Below are 16,427 nucleotides of genomic sequence, written 5' to 3'. Positions count from 1 at the left end.
CCTAGGTTGCCCGGAACGTAGAAATGACCATAACTTTCACACTGATTGCAATTATTTGTTATATACGATGGAAAAGCTGTTGTATATATATCGTATTTTATGCTTCTGGCGTTGACTTCTAAGGACCTAGCTATTCGATCTGGTGGAGCAACGCCCTAGTGTGAAGCCTAGGTTGCTCGGAATGTAGAAATGACCATAACTTTCACACTGATTGCAATTATTCGTTTTATACGATGGAAAAACTGTTGCATCTTCATCGTATTTTATGCTTCTGGCGTTGACTTCTTAGGCCGTAACTATTCGATCTGGTGGAGCAACGCCCTGGAGTGAAACCTGGGTTGCCCGGAACGTAGAAATGACCATCACTATCAAACTGGTTGCAATTATTTGTTTTATACGATGGAAAAGCTGTTGTATTTATATCGTATTTTATGCTTCTGGCGTTGACTTCTCAGGCCGTAACTATTCGATCTGGTGGAGCAACGCCCTAGGGTGAAGCCTAGGTTGCCCGGAAAGTAGAAATGACCATAACTTTCACACTGGTAGCAATTATTCGTTTTATACGATGGAAAAACTGTTGTATTTATTTTGTATTTTATGCTTCGGGCGTTGACTTCTAAGGACCTAACTATTCGGTCTGGTGGAGCAACGCCCTGGAGTGAAACATGGGTTGCCCGGAACATAGAAATGACCACTACTATCACACTGGTTGCAAATTATTCCTGCTATACGATGGAAAAACTGTTGTATTTTTATTGTATTTTATGCTTCAGGCGTGGACTTCTGAGGCCGTAGCTATTCCATGTGGTGGAAGAACGCCATACAGTGAAGCCTAGGTTGCCCGGAACGTAGAAATGACCATTACTTTCACACTGTTTGCAATTATTCCTTTTATACGATGGAAAAGCTGTTGTATTTATATCGTATTTTATGCTTCTGGCGTTGTCTTCTTAGGCCCTAACTATTCGATCTGGTGGAACAACGCCGTAGAGTGAAGCCTAGGTTGCCCGGAACGTAGAAATGACCATAACTTTCACACTGATTGCAATTATTTGTTATATACGATGGAAAAGCTGTTGTATATATATCGTATTTTATGCTTCTGGCGTTGACTTCTAAGGACCTAGCTATTCGATCTGGTGGAGCAACGCCCTAGTGTGAAGCCTAGGTTGCTCGGAATGTAGAAATGACCATAACTTTCACACTGATTGCAATTATTCGTTTTATACGATGGAAAAACTGTTGCATCTTCATCGTATTTTATGCTTCTGGCGTTCACTTCTTAGGCCCTAAATATTCGATCTGGTGGAGCAACGCCCTGGAGTGAAACATGGGTTGCCCGGAACATAGAAATGACCACTACTATCACACTGGTTGCAAATTATTCCTGCTATACGATGGAAAAACTGTTGTATTTTTATTGTATTTTATGCTTCAGGCGTGGACTTCTGAGGCCGTAGCTATTCGATGTGGTGGAAGAACGCCATACAGTGAAGCCTAGGTTGCCCGGAACGTAGAAATGACCATTACTTTCACACTGTTTGCAATTATTCCTTTTATACGATGGAAAAGCTGTTGTATTTATATCGTATTTTATGCTTCTGGCGTTGTCTTCTTAGGCCCTAACTATTCGATCTGGTGGAAGAACGCCGTAGAGTGAAGCCTAGGTTGCACGGAACGTAGAAATGACCATAACCTTCACACTGATTGCAATTATTCGTTTTATACGATGGAAAAACTGTTGCATCTTCATCGTATTTTATGCTTCTGGCGTTGACTTCTTAGGCCGTAACTATTCGATCTGGTGGAGCAACGCCCTGGAGTGAAACCTGGGTTGCCCGGAACGTAGAAATGACCATCACTATCAAACTGGTTGCAATTATTTGTTTTATACGATGGAAAAGCTGTTGTATTTATATCGTATTTTATGCTTCTGGCGTTGACTTCTTAGGCCCTAACTATTCCATCCGGTGGAACAACGCCCTAGGGTGAAGCCTAGGTTGCCCGGAAAGTAGAAGTGACCATAACTTTCACACTGGTAGCAATTATTCGTTTTATACGATGGAAAAACTGTTGTATTTATTTTGTATTTTATGCTTCGGGCGTTGACTTCTAAGGACCTAACTATTCGGTCTGGTGGAGCAACGCCCTGGAGTGAAACATGGGTTGCCCGGAACATAGAAATGACCACTACTATCACACTGGTTGCAAATTATTCCTGCTATACGATGGAAAAACTGTTGTATTTTTATTGTATTTTATGCTTCAGGCGTGGACTTCTGAGGCCGTAGCTATTCGATGTGGTGGAAGAACGCCATACAGTGAAGCCTAGGTTGCCCGGAACGTAGAAATGACCATTACTTTCACACTGTTTGCAATTATTCCTTTTATACGATGGAAAAGCTGTTGTATTTATATCGTATTTTATGCTTCTCGCGTTGTCTTCTTAGGCCCTAACTATTCGATCTGGTGGAACAACGCCGTAGAGTGAAGCCTAGGTTGCCCGGAACGTAGAAATGACCATAACTTTCACACTGATTGCAATTATTTGTTATATACGATGGAAAAGCTGTTGTATATATATCGTATTTTATGCTTCTGGCGTTGACTTCTAAGGACCTAGCTATTCGATCTGGTGGAGCAACGCCCTAGTGTGAAGCCTAGGTTGCTCGGAATGTAGAAATGACCATAACTTTCACACTGATTGCAATTATTCGTTTTATACGATGGAAAAACTGTTGCATCTTCATCGTATTTTATGCTTCTGGCGTTGACTTCTTAGGCCGTAACTATTCGATCTGGTGGAGCAACGCCCTGGAGTGAAACCTGGGTTGCCCGGAACGTAGAAATGACCATCACTATCAAACTGGTTGCAATTATTTGTTTTATACGATGGAAAAGCTGTTGTATTTATATCGTATTTTATGCTTCTGGCGTTGACTTCTTAGGCCCTAACTATTCCATCCGGTGGAACAACGCCCTAGGGTGAAGCCTAGGTTGCCCGGAAAGTAGAAATGACCATAACTTTCACACTGGTAGCAATTATTCGTTTTATACGATGGAAAAACTGTTGTATTTATTTTGTATTTTATGCTTCGGGCGTTGACTTCTAAGGACCTAACTATTCGGTCTGGTGGAGCAACGCCCTGGAGTGAAACATGGGTTGCCCGGAACATAGAAATGACCACTACTATCACACTGGTTGCAAATTATTCCTGCTATACGATGGAAAAACTGTTGTATTTTTATTGTATTTTATGCTTCAGGCGTGGACTTCTGAGGCCGTAGCTATTCGATGTGGTGGAAGAACGCCATACAGTGAAGCCTAGGTTGCCCGGAACGTAGAAATGACCATTACTTTCACACTGTTTGCAATTATTCCTTTTATACGATGGAAAAGCTGTTGTATTTATATCGTATTTTATGCTTCTGGCGTTGTCTTCTTAGGCCCTAACTATTCGATCTGGTGGAACAACGCCGTAGAGTGAAGCCTAGGTTGCCCGGAACGTAGAAATGACCATAACTTTCACACTGATTGCAATTATTTGTTATATACGATGGAAAAGCTGTTGTATATATATCGTATTTTATGCTTCTGGCGTTGACTTCTAAGGACCTAGCTATTCGATATGGTGGAGCAACGCCCTAGAGTGAAGCCTAGGTTGCTCGGAATGTAGAAATGACCATAACTTTCACACTGATTGCAATTATTCGTTTTATACGATGGAAAAACTGTTGCATCTTCATCGTATTTTATGCTTCTGGCGTTGACTTCTTAGGCCGTAACTATTCGATCTGGTGGAGCACCGCCCTGGAGTGAAGCCTAGGTTGCCCGGAACGTAGAAATGACCACTACTATCACACTGGTTGCAAATAATTCCTGCTATACGATGGAAAAACTGTTCTATTTATTTTGTATTTTATGCTTCGGTCGTTGACTTCTAAGGCCCTAACTGTTTGATCTGGCGGAGCATCGCCGTAGAGTGAAGCCTAGGTTGCCCGGAAAGTAGAAATGACCATAACTTTCACACTGGTAGCAATTATTCGTTTTATACGATGGAAAAACTGTTGTATTTATTTTGTATTTTATGCTTCGGGCGTTGACTTCTAAGGACCTAACTATTCGGTCTGGTGGAGCAACGCCCTAGAGTGAAGCCTAGGTTGCTCGGAATGTAGAAATGACCATAACTTTCACACTGGTTGCAATTATTCGTTTTATACGAAGGAAAAACTGTTGCATCTTTATCGTATTTTGTGCTTCTGGCGTTGACTTCTTAGGCCGTAACTATTCGATCTGGTGGAGCACCGCCCTGGAGTGAAGCCTAGGTTGCCCGGAACGTAGAAATGACCACTACTATCACACTGGTTGCAAATTATTCCTGCTATACGATGGAAAAACTGTTCTATTTATTTTGTATTTTATGCTTCGGTCGTTGACTTCTAAGGCCCTAACTGTTTGATCTGGCGGAGCATCGCCGTAGAGTGAATCCTAGGTTGCCCGGAACGTAGAAATGACCATAACTTTCACACTGGTTGCTGTTATTCGTTTTATACGATGGAAAAACTGTTATATTTATATTGTATTTAAGCTTCTGGCGTTGACTTCTGAGGCCGTTGCTATTCGATGTGGTGGAACAACGGCCTAGGGTGAAGTCTAGGTTGCCCGGAACATAGAAATGACCATAACTTTCACACTGCTTGCAATTATTTGTTTTATACCATGGAAAGCTGTAGTATTTTTATCGTATTTTATGTTTCTGGCGTTGACTTCTTAGGCCCTAACTATTCCATCTGGTGGAACAACGCCCTAGAGTAAAGACCAGGTTGCGCGGAACGTAGAAATGACCATAACTTTCACACTGGTAGCAATTATTCGTTTGATACAATGGAAAAACTTTTTTATTTATTTTGTATTTAATGCTTCGGGCGTTGACTTCTAAGGCCCTAACTATTCCATCTGGTGGAACAACGCCCTAGAGTAAAGCCCAGGTTGCGCGGAACGTAGAAATGACCATATCTTTCACACTGGTAGCAATTATTCGTTTTATACGATGGAAAAATTGTTCTATTTATTTTGTATTTTATGCTTCGGGCGTTGACTTCTAAGGCCCTAGCTATTCGATCTGGTCGAGCAACGCCGTAGAGTGAAGCCTAGGTTGCCCGGAACGTAGAAATGACCATAACTTCCACACTGGTTGCAATTATTCGTTTTATACGATGTAAAAGCTGTTGCATTTATATGGTATTTTATGCTTCTGACGTTGACTTCTTAGGCCCTAACTACTCGACCTGGAGGAGCAACGCCCTGGAGTGAAACATGGGTTGCCCGGAACGCAGAAATGACCACTACTATCACACTGGTTGCAAATTATTCCTGCTATACGATGGAAAAACTGTTGTATTTTTATTGTATTTTATGCTTCAGGCGTGGACTTCTGAGGCCGTAGCTATTCGATGTGGTGGAAGAACGCCATACACTGAAGCCTAGGTTGCCCGGAACGTAGAAATGACCATAAGTTTCATACTGGTTGCAATTATACGGTTTATACGATGGAAAAACTGTTGTATTTATATTGTATTTTATGCTTCTGGCGTTCACTTCTTAGGCCCTAACTATTCGATCTGGTGGAACAACGCCCTAGGGTGAAGCCTAGGTTGCCCGGAACGTAGAAATGACCATAGCTTTTACACTGGTAGCAATTATTCGTTTTATACAATGGAAAAACCGTTCTATTTACTTTGTATTTTATGCTTCGGGCGTTGACTTCTAAGGCCCTAACTATTCAATCTGTTGGAGCAACGCCCTAGGGTGAAGCCTAGGTTGCTCGTAAAGTAGAAATGACCATAAGTTTCATACTGGTTGCAATTATTCGTTTTATACGATGGAAAAACTGTTGTATTTATATTGTATTTTATGCTTCTGGCGTTGACTACTTAGGCACTAACTATTCGATCTTGTGGAACAACGCCCTAGAGTGAAGCCTAGGTTGCCTGGAACGTAGAAATGATCATTACTTTCACGCTTGTTGCAATTATTCCTGTTATGCGATGAAAAGACTGTTGTATTTTTATTGTATTTTATGCTTCAGGCGTGGACTTCTGAGGCCGTAGCTATTCGATGTGGTGGAAGCACGCCATACAGTGAAGCCTAGGTTGCCCGGGACGTAGAAATGACCACTACTTTCACACTGTTTGCAATTATTCATTTAATACGATGGAAATGCTGTTGTATTTATATCGTATTTTATGCTTCGGGCGTTGACATCTTAGGCCCTAACATTTCGATCTGGTGGAGCAACGCCCGACAGTGAAGCCTAGGTTGCCCGGAACGTAGAAATGACCATTACTTTCACACTGTTTGCAATTATTCCTTTTATACGATGGAAAAGCTGTTGTATTTATATCGTATTTTATGCTTCTGGCGTTGACTTCTTAGGCCCTAACTATTCGATCTGGTGGAGCAACGCCCTAGAGTGAAGCCTAGGTTGCTCGGAATGTAGATATGACCATAACTTTCACACTGATTGCAATTATTCGTTTTATACGATGGAAAAACTGTTGCATCTTCATCGTATTTTATGCTTCTGGCGTTGACTTCTTAGGCCGTAACTATTCGATCTGGTGGAGCAACGCCCTGGCGTGAAACCTGGATTGCCCGGAACGTAGAAATGACCACTACTATCACACTGGTTGCAAATTATTCCTGCTATACGATGGAAAAACTGTTGTATTTTTATTGCATTTTATGCTTCTGGCGTCACTTCTTAGGCCCTAACTATTCGATCTGGTGGAACAACGGCCTAGGGTGAAGCCTAGGTTGCCCGGAACGTAGAAATGACCATAAGTTTCACACTGGTTGCAATTATTTGTTTTATACGATGGAAAAGCTGTTGTATTTATATCGTATTTTATGCTTCTGGCGTTGACTTCTTAGGCCCTAGCTATTCGATCTGGAGGAGCAACGCCCTAGAGTGAAACCTAGGTTGCCCGGAACCTAGAAATGACCATTACATTCACACTGGTTGCAATTATTCCTGTTATACGATGGCAAAACTGTTGTATTTTTATTGCATTCTATGCTTGTGGCGTTTAATTCTAAGTCGCTAGCTATTTGATCTGGTGGAGCAACGCCCTAGAGTGAAGCCTAGGTTGCCCGGAACGTAGAAATGACCATTACTTTCACACTGTTTGCAATTATTCATTTAATACGATGGAAATGCTGTTGTATTTATATCGTATTTTATGCTTCGGGCGTTGACTTCTTACGCCCTAACATTTCGATCTGGTGGAGCAACGCCCGACAGTGAAGCCTAGGTTGCCCGGAACGTAGAAATGACCATTACTTTCACACTGTTTGCAATTATTCCTTTTATACGATGGAAAAGCTGTTGTATTTATATCGTATTTTATGCTTCTGGCGTTGACTTCTTAGGCCCTAACTATTCGATCTGGTGGAGCAACGCCCTAGAGTGAAGCCTAGGTTGCTCGGAATGTAGATATGACCATAACTTTCACACTGATTGCAATTATTCGTTTTATACGATGGAAAAACTGTTGCATCTTCATCGTATTTTATGCTTCTGGCGTTGACTTCTTAGGCCGTAACTATTCGATCTGGTGGAGCAACGCCCTGGCGTGAAACCTGGATTGCCCGGAACGTAGAAATGACCACTACTATCACACTGGTTGCAAATTATTCCTGCTATACGATGGAAAAGCTGTTGTATTTATATCGTATTTTATGCTTCTGGCGTTGACTTCTTAGGCCCTAGCTATTCGATCTGGAGGAGCAACGCCCTAGAGTGAAACCTAGGTTGCCCGGAACCTAGAAATGACCATTACATTCACACTGGTTGCAATTATTCCTGTTATACGATGGAAAAACTGTTGTATTTTTATTGCATTCTATGCTTCTGGCGTTTAATTCTAAGTCGCTAGCTTTTTGATCTGGTGGAGCAACGCCCTAGAGTGAAGCCAAGGTTGCCCGGAACGTAGAAATGACCATTACTTTCACACTGTTTGCAATTATTCCTTTTATACGATGGAAAAGCTGTTGTATTTATATCGTATTTTATGCTTCTGGCGTTGACTTCTTAGGCCGTAACTATTCGATCTGGTGGAGCAACGCCCTGGAGTGAAACATGGGTTGCCCGGATCATAGAAATGACCACTACTATCACACTGGTTGCAAATTATTCCTGCTATACGATGGAAAAACTGTTGTATTTTTATTGTATTTTATGCTTCAGGCGTGGACGTCTGAGGCCGTAGCTATTCGATGTGGTGGAAGAACGCCATACAGTGAAGCCTAGGTTGCCCGGAACGTAGAAATGACCATTACTTTCACACTGTTTGCAATTATTCCTTTTATACGATGGAAAAGCTGTTGTATTTATATCGTATTTTATGCTTCTGGCGTTGTCTTCTTAGGCCCTAACTATTCGATCTGGTGGAACAACGCCGTAGAGTGAAGCCTAGGTTGCCCGGAACGTAGAAATGACCATAACTTTCACACTGATTGCAATTATTTGTTATATACGATGGAAAAGCTGTTGTATTTATATCGTATTTTATGCTTCTGGCGTTGACTTCTAAGGACCTAACTATTCGATCTGGTGGAGCAACGCCCTAGAGTGAAGCCTAGGTTGCTCGGAATGTAGAAATGACCATAACTTTCACACTGATTGCAATTATTCGTTTTATACGATGGAAAAACTGTTGCATCTTCATCGTATTTTATGCTTCTGGCGTTGACTTCTCAGGCCGTAACTATTCGATCTGGTGGAGCAACGCCCTGGAGTGAAACCTGGGTTGCCCGGAACGTAGAAATGACCACTACTATCACACTGGTTGCAAATTATTCCTGCTATACGATGGAGAAACTGTTGTATTTTTATTGCATTTTATGCTTCTGGCGTTCACTTCTTAGGCCCTAACTATTCGATCTGGAGGAACAACGGCCTAGGGTGAAGCCTACGTTGCCCGGAACGTAGAAATGACCATAACTTTCACACTGGTTGCGATTATTTGTTTTATACGATGGAAAAGCTGTTGTATTTATATCGTATTTTATGCTTCTGGCGTTGACTTCTTAGGCCCTAACTATTCCATCTGGTGGAACAACGCCCTAGAGTAAAGCCCAGGTTGCGCGGAACGTAGAAATGACCATATCTTTCACACTGGTAGCAATTATTCGTTTTATACGATGGAAAAATTGTTCTATTTATTTTGTATTTTATGCTTCGGGCGTTGACTTCGAAGGCCCTAGCTATTCGATCTGGTCGAGCAACGCCGTAGAGTGAAGCCTAGGTTGCCCGGAACGTAGAAATGACCACTACTTTCACACTGTTTGCAATTATTCATTTAATACGATGGAAATGCTGTTGTATTTATATCGTATTTTATGCTTCGGGCGTTGACTTCGTAGGCCCTAACATTTCGATCTGGTGGAGCAACGCCCGACAGTGAAGCCACGGTTGCCCAGAACGTAGAAATGACCATTACTTTCACACTGTTTGCAATTATTCCTTTTATACGATGGAAAAGCTGTTGTATTTATATCGTATTTTATGCATCTGGCGTTGACTTCTTACGCCCTAACTATTCGATCTGGTGGAACAACGCCGCAGAGAGAAGCCTAGGTTGCCCAGAACGTAGAAATGACCATTACTTTCACACTGTTTGCAATTATTCGTTTTATACGATGGAAAAACTGTTGTATTTTTACTGCATTTTATGCGTATGGCGTTCACTTCTTAGGCCCTAACTATTGGATCTGGTGGAACAACGCCCTAGGGTCAAGCCTAGGTTGCCCGGAACGTAGAAATGACCATAGCTTTTACACTCGTAGCAATTATTCGTTTTATACAATGGAAAAACCGTTCTAATTATTTTGTATTTTATGCTTCGGGCGTTGACTTCTAAGCACCTAACTATTCAATCTGTTGGAGCAAAGCCCTAGGGTGATGCCTAGGTTGCTCGGAAAGGAGAAATGACCATAAGTTTCATACTGGTTGCAATTATTCGTTTTATACGATGGAAAAACTGTTGTATTTATATTGTATTTTATGCTTCTGGCGTTGACTTCTCAGGCCCTAATTATTCGATCTGGTGGAACAACGCCGTTGAGTGAAGCCTAGGTTGCCCGAACGTAGAAATGTCTTTTACCTTCACACTGTTTGCAATTATTCCTTTTATACGATGGAAAAGCTGTTGTATTTATATCGTATTTTATGCATCTGGCGTTGACTTCTAAGGACCTAACTATTCGATCTGGTGGAGCAACGCCCTAGAGTGAAGCCTAGGTTGCTCGGAATGTAGAAATGACCATAACTTTCACACTGATTGCAATTATTCGTTTTATACGATGGAAAAACTGTTGCATCTTCATCGTATTTTATGCTTCTGGCGTTGACTTCTCAGGCCGTAACTATTCGATCTGGTGGAGCAACGCCCTGGAGTGAAACCTGGGTTGCCCGGAACGTAGAAATGACCACTACTATCACACTGGTTGCAAATTATTCCTGCTAAACGATGGAGAAACTGTTGTATTTTTATTGCATTTTATGCTTCTGGCGTTCACTTCTTAGGCCCTAACTATTCGATCTGGAGGAACAACGGCCTAGGGTGAAGCCTACGTTGCCCGGAACGTAGAAATGACCATAAGTTTCACACTGGTTGCAATTATTTGTTTTATACGATGGAAAAGCTGTTGTATTTATATCGTATTTTATGCTTCTGGCGTTGACTTCTTAGGCCCTAGCTATTCGATCTGGAGGAGCAACGCCCTAGAGAGAAACCTAGGTTGCCCGGAACCTAGAAATGACCATAACTTTCACACTGGTTGCTATCATTCGATTTATACGATGGAAAAACTGTTATATTTACATTGTATTTTATACTTCTGGCGTTGACTTCTTAGGCCCTAACTGTTCGATCTAGTGGACCAACGCCCTAGAGTGAAGCCTAGGTTGCCCGGAACGTAGAAACGACCATTACTTTCACACTGTTTGCAATTATTCCTTTTATACGATGGAAAAGCTGTTGTATTTATATCGTATTTTATGCTTCTGGCGTTGACTTCTTAGGCCGTAACTATTCGATCTGGTGGAGCAACGCCCTGGAGTGAAACATGGGTTGCCCGGAACATAGAAATGACCACTACTATCACACTGGTTGCAAATTATTCCTGCTATACGATGGAGAAACTGTTGTATTTTTATTGCATTTTATGCTTCTGGCGTTCACTTCTTAGGCCCTAACTATTCGATCTGGAGGAACAACGGCCTAGGGTGAAGCCTACGTTGCCCGGAACGTAGAAATGACCTTAACTTTCACACTGGTTGCGATTATTTGTTTTATACGATGGAAAAGCTGTTGTATTTATATCGTATTATATGCTTCTGGCGTTGACTTCTTAGGCCCTAACTATTCCATCTGGTGGAACAACGCCCTAGAGTAAAGCCCAGGTTGCGCGGAACGTAGAAATGACCATATCTTTCACACTGGTAGCAATTATTCGTTTTATACGATGGAAAAATTGTTCTATTTATTTTGTATTTTATGCTTCGGGCGTTGACTTCTAAGGCCCTAGCTATTCGATCTGGTCGAGCAACGCCGTAGAGTGAAGCCTAGGTTGCCCGGAACGTAGAAATGACCATAACGTCCACACTGGTTGCAATTATTCGTTTTATACGATGTAAAAGCTGTTGTATTTATATCGTATTTTATGCTTCTGACGTTGACTTCTTAGGCGCTAACTACTCGACCTGGAGGAGCAACGCCCTAGAGTGAAACCTAGGTTGCCCGGAACCTAGAAATGACCATTACATTCACACTGGTTGCAATTATTCCTGTTATACGATGGAAAAACTGTTGTATTTTTATTGTATTCTATGCTTCTGGCGTTTAATTCTAAGTCGCTAGCTATTTGATCTGGTGGAGCAACGACCTAGAGTGAAGCCTAGGTTGCTCGGAATGTAGAAATGACCATAACTTTCACACTGATTGCAATTATTCGTTTTATACGATGGAAAAACTGTTGCATCTTCATCGTATTTTATGCTTCTGGCGTTGACTTCTTAGGCCGTAACTATTCGATCCGGTGGAGCAACGCCCTGGAGTGAAACATGGGTTGCCCGTAACATAGAAATGACCACTACTATCACACTGGTTGCAAATTATTCCTGCTATACGATGGAAAAACTGTTGTATTTTTATTGTATTTTATGCTTCAGGCGTGGACTTCTGAGGCCGTAGCTATTCGATGTGTTGGAAGAACGCCATACAGTGAAGCCTAGGTTGCCCGGAACGTAGAAATGACCATTACTTTCACACTGTTTGCAATTATTCCTTTTATACGATGGAAAAGCTGTTGTATTTATATCGTATTTTATGCTTCTGGCGTTGTCTTCTTAGGCCCTAACTATTCGATCTGGTGGAACAACGCCGTAGAGTGAAGCCTAGGTTGCCCGGAACGTAGAAATGACCATAACTTTCACACTGATTGCAATTATTTGTTATATACGATGGAAAAGCTGTTGTATTTATATCGTATTTTATGCTTCTGGCGTTGACTTCTCAGGCCGTAACTATTCGATCTGGTGGAGCAACGCCCTGGAGTGAAACCTGGGTTGCCCGGAACGTAGAAATGACCACTACTATCACACTGGTTGCAAATTATTCCTGCTATACGATGGAGAAACTGTTGTATTTTTATTGCATTTTATGCTTCTGGCGTTCACTTCTTGGGCCCTAACTATTCGATCTGGAGGAACAACGGCCTAGGGTGAAGCCTACGTTGCCCGGAACGTAGAAATGACCATAACTTTCACACTGGTTGCGATTATTTGTTTTATACGATGGAAAAGCTGTTGTATTTATATCGTATTTTATGCTTCTGGCGTTGACTTCTAAGGCCCTAACTATTCCATCTGGTGGAACAACGCCCTAGAGTAAAGCCCAGGTTGCGCGGAACGTAGAAATGACCATATCTTTCACACTGGTAGCAATTATTCGTTTTATACGATGGAAAAATTGTTGTATTTATTTTGTATTTTATGCTTCGGGCGTTGACTTCTAAGGCCCTAGCTATTCGATCTGGTCGAGCAACGCCGTAGAGTGAAGCCTAGGTTGCCCGGAACGTAGAAATGACCATAACTTCCACACTGGTTGCAATTATTCGTTTTATACGATGTAAAAGCAGTTGTATTTATATGGTATTTTATGCTTCTGACGTTGACTTCTTAGGCCCTAACTACTCGACCTGGAGGAGCAACGCCCTGGAGTGAAACATGGGTTGGCCGGAACGTAGAAATGACCACTACTATCACACTGGTTGCAAATTATTCCTGCTATACGATGGAAAAACTGTTGTATTTTTATTGTATTTTATGCTTCAGGCGTGGACTTCTGAGGCCGTAGCTATTCGATGTGGTGGAAGAACGCCATACACTGAAGCCTAGGTTGCCCGGAACGTAGAAATGACCATAAGTTTCATACTGGTTGCAATTATTCGTTTTATACGATGGAAAAACTGTTGTATTTATATTGTATTTTATGCTTCTGGCGTTGACTTCTCCGGCCCTAATTATTCGATCTGGTGGAACAACGCCGTAGAGTGAAGCCTAGGTTGCCCGAACGTAGAAATGACCATTACTTTCACACTGTTTGCAATTATTCCTTTTATACGATGGAAAAGCTGTTGTATTTATATCGTATTTTATGCTTCTGGCGTTGACATCTAAGGACCTAACTATTCGATCTGGTGGAACAACGCCCTAGAGTAAAGCCCAGGTTGCGCGGAACGTAGAAATGACCATAACTTTCACACTGGTAGCAATTATTCTTTTTATACATTGGAAAAACTGTTCTATTTATATTGTATTTTATGCTTCTGGCGTTGACTACTTAGGCCCTAACTATTCGATCTTGTGGAACAACGCCCTAGAGTGAAGCCTAGGTTGCCCGGAACGTAGAAATGACCATTACTTTCACACTGTTTGCAATTATTCCTGTTATACGATGGAAAAACTGTTGTATTTTTATTGTATTCTATGCTTCTGGCGTTTAATTCTAAGTCGCTAGCTATTTGATCTGGTGGAGCAACGACCTAGAGTGAAGCCTAGGTTGCTCGGAATGTAGAAATGACCATAACTTTCACACTGATTGCAATTATTCGTTTTATACGATGGAAAAACTGTTGCATCTTCATCGTATTTTATGCTTCTGGCGTTGACTTCTTAGGCCGTAACTATTCGATCCGGTGGAGCAACGCCCTGGAGTGAAACATGGGTTGCCCGTAACATAGAAATGACCACTACTATCACACTGGTTGCAAATTATTCCTGCTATACGATGGAAAAACTGTTGTATTTTTATTGTATTTTATGCTTCAGGCGTGGACTTCTGAGGCCGTAGCTATTCGATGTGTTGGAAGAACGCCATACAGTGAAGCCTAGGTTGCCCGGAACGTAGAAATGACCATTACTTTCACACTGTTTGCAATTATTCCTTTTATACGATGGAAAAGCTGTTGTATTTATATCGTATTTTATGCTTCTGGCGTTGTCTTCTTAGGCCCTAACTATTCGATCTGGTGGAACAACGCCGTAGAGTGAAGCCTAGGTTGCCCGGAACGTAGAAATGACCATAACTTTCACACTGATTGCAATTATTTGTTATATACGATGGAAAAGCTGTTGTATTTATATCGTATTTTATGCTTCTGGCGTTGACTTCTCAGGCCGTAACTATTCGATCTGGTGTAGCAACGCCCTGGAGTGAAACCTGGGTTGCCCGGAACGTAGAAATGACCACTACTATCACACTGGTTGCAAATTATTCCTGCTATACGATGGAGAAACTGTTGTATTTTTATTGCATTTTATGCTTCTGGCGTTCACTTCTTAGGCCCTAACTATTCGATCTGGAGGAACAACGGCCTAGGGTGAAGCCTACGTTGCCCGGAACGTAGAAATGACCATAACTTTCACACTGGTTGCGATTATTTGTTTTATCCGATGGAAAAGCTGTTGTATTTATATTGTATTTTATGCTTCTGGCGTTGACTTCTCCGGCCCTAATTATTCGATCTGGTGGAACAACGCCGTAGAGTGAAGCCTAGGTTGCCCGAACGTAGAAATGACCATTATTTTCACACTGTTTGCAATTATTCCTTTTATACGATGGAAAAGCTGTTGTATTTATATCGTATTTTATGCTTCTGGCGTTGACATCTAAGGACCTAACTATTCGATCTGGTGGAACAACGCCCTAGAGTAAAGCCCAGGTTGCGCGGAACGTAGAAATGACCATAACTTTCACACTGGTAGCAATTATTCTTTTTATACATTGGAAAAACTGTTCTATTTATATTGTATTTTATGCTTCTGGCGTTGACTACTTAGGCCCTAACTATTCGATCTTGTGGAACAACGCCCTAGAGTGAAGCCTAGGTTGCCCGGAACGTAGAAATGACCATTACTTTCACACTGTTTGCAATTATTCGTTTTATACAATGGAAAAACCGTTCTATTTATTTTGTATTTTATGCTTCGGGCGTTAACTTCTAATGCCCTATCTGTTTGATCTGGTGGAGCATCGCCGTAGAGTGAAGCCTAGGTTGCCCGGAACGTAGAAATGACCATAACATTCACACTGGTTGCTATTATTCGTTTTATACGATGGAAAAACTATTATATTTATATTGTATTTAAGCTTCTGGCGTTGACTTCTGAGGCCGTTGCTATTCGATGTGGTGGAAGAACGCCATAGAGTGAAGCCTAGGTAGCCCGGATCGTAGAAATGTCCATATCTTTCACACTGTTTGCAATTTTTCGTTTTATACGATGGAAAAGCTGTTGTATTTATATCGTATTTTATGCTTCTGGCGTTGTCTTCTTAGGCCCTAACTATTCGATCTGGTGGAACAACGCCGTAGAGTGAAGCCTAGGTTGCCCGGAACGTAGAAATGACCATAACTTTCACACTGATTGCAATTATTTGTTATATACGATGGAAAAGCTGTTGTATATATATCGTATTTTATGCTTCTGGCGTTGACTTTTAAGGACCTAGCTATTCGATCTGGTGGAGCAACGCCCTAGTGTGAAGCCTAGGTTGCCCGGAACGTAGAAATGACCATTACTTTCACACTGTTTGCAATTATTCCTTTTATACGATGGAAAAGCTGTTGTATTTATATCGTATTTTATGCTTCTGGCGTTGTCTTCTTAGGCCCTAACTATTCGATCTGGTGGAACAACGCCGTAGAGTGAAGCCTAGGTTGCCCGGAACGTAGAAATGACCATAACTTTCACACTGATTGCAATTATTTGTTATATACGATGGAAAAGCTGTTGTATATATATCGTATTTTATGCTTCTGGCGTTGACTTCTAAGGACCTAGCTATTCGATCTGGTGGAG

This window comes from Calliopsis andreniformis, unplaced genomic scaffold (genome assembly GCF_051401765.1).
Source record: "Calliopsis andreniformis isolate RMS-2024a unplaced genomic scaffold, iyCalAndr_principal scaffold0007, whole genome shotgun sequence".
In the NCBI taxonomy this organism is placed as follows: Eukaryota; Metazoa; Arthropoda; class Insecta; order Hymenoptera; family Andrenidae; genus Calliopsis; species Calliopsis andreniformis.
The sequence above is the reverse complement of the archived record's forward strand: the minus strand, read 5'-3'. Positions refer to the sequence as shown.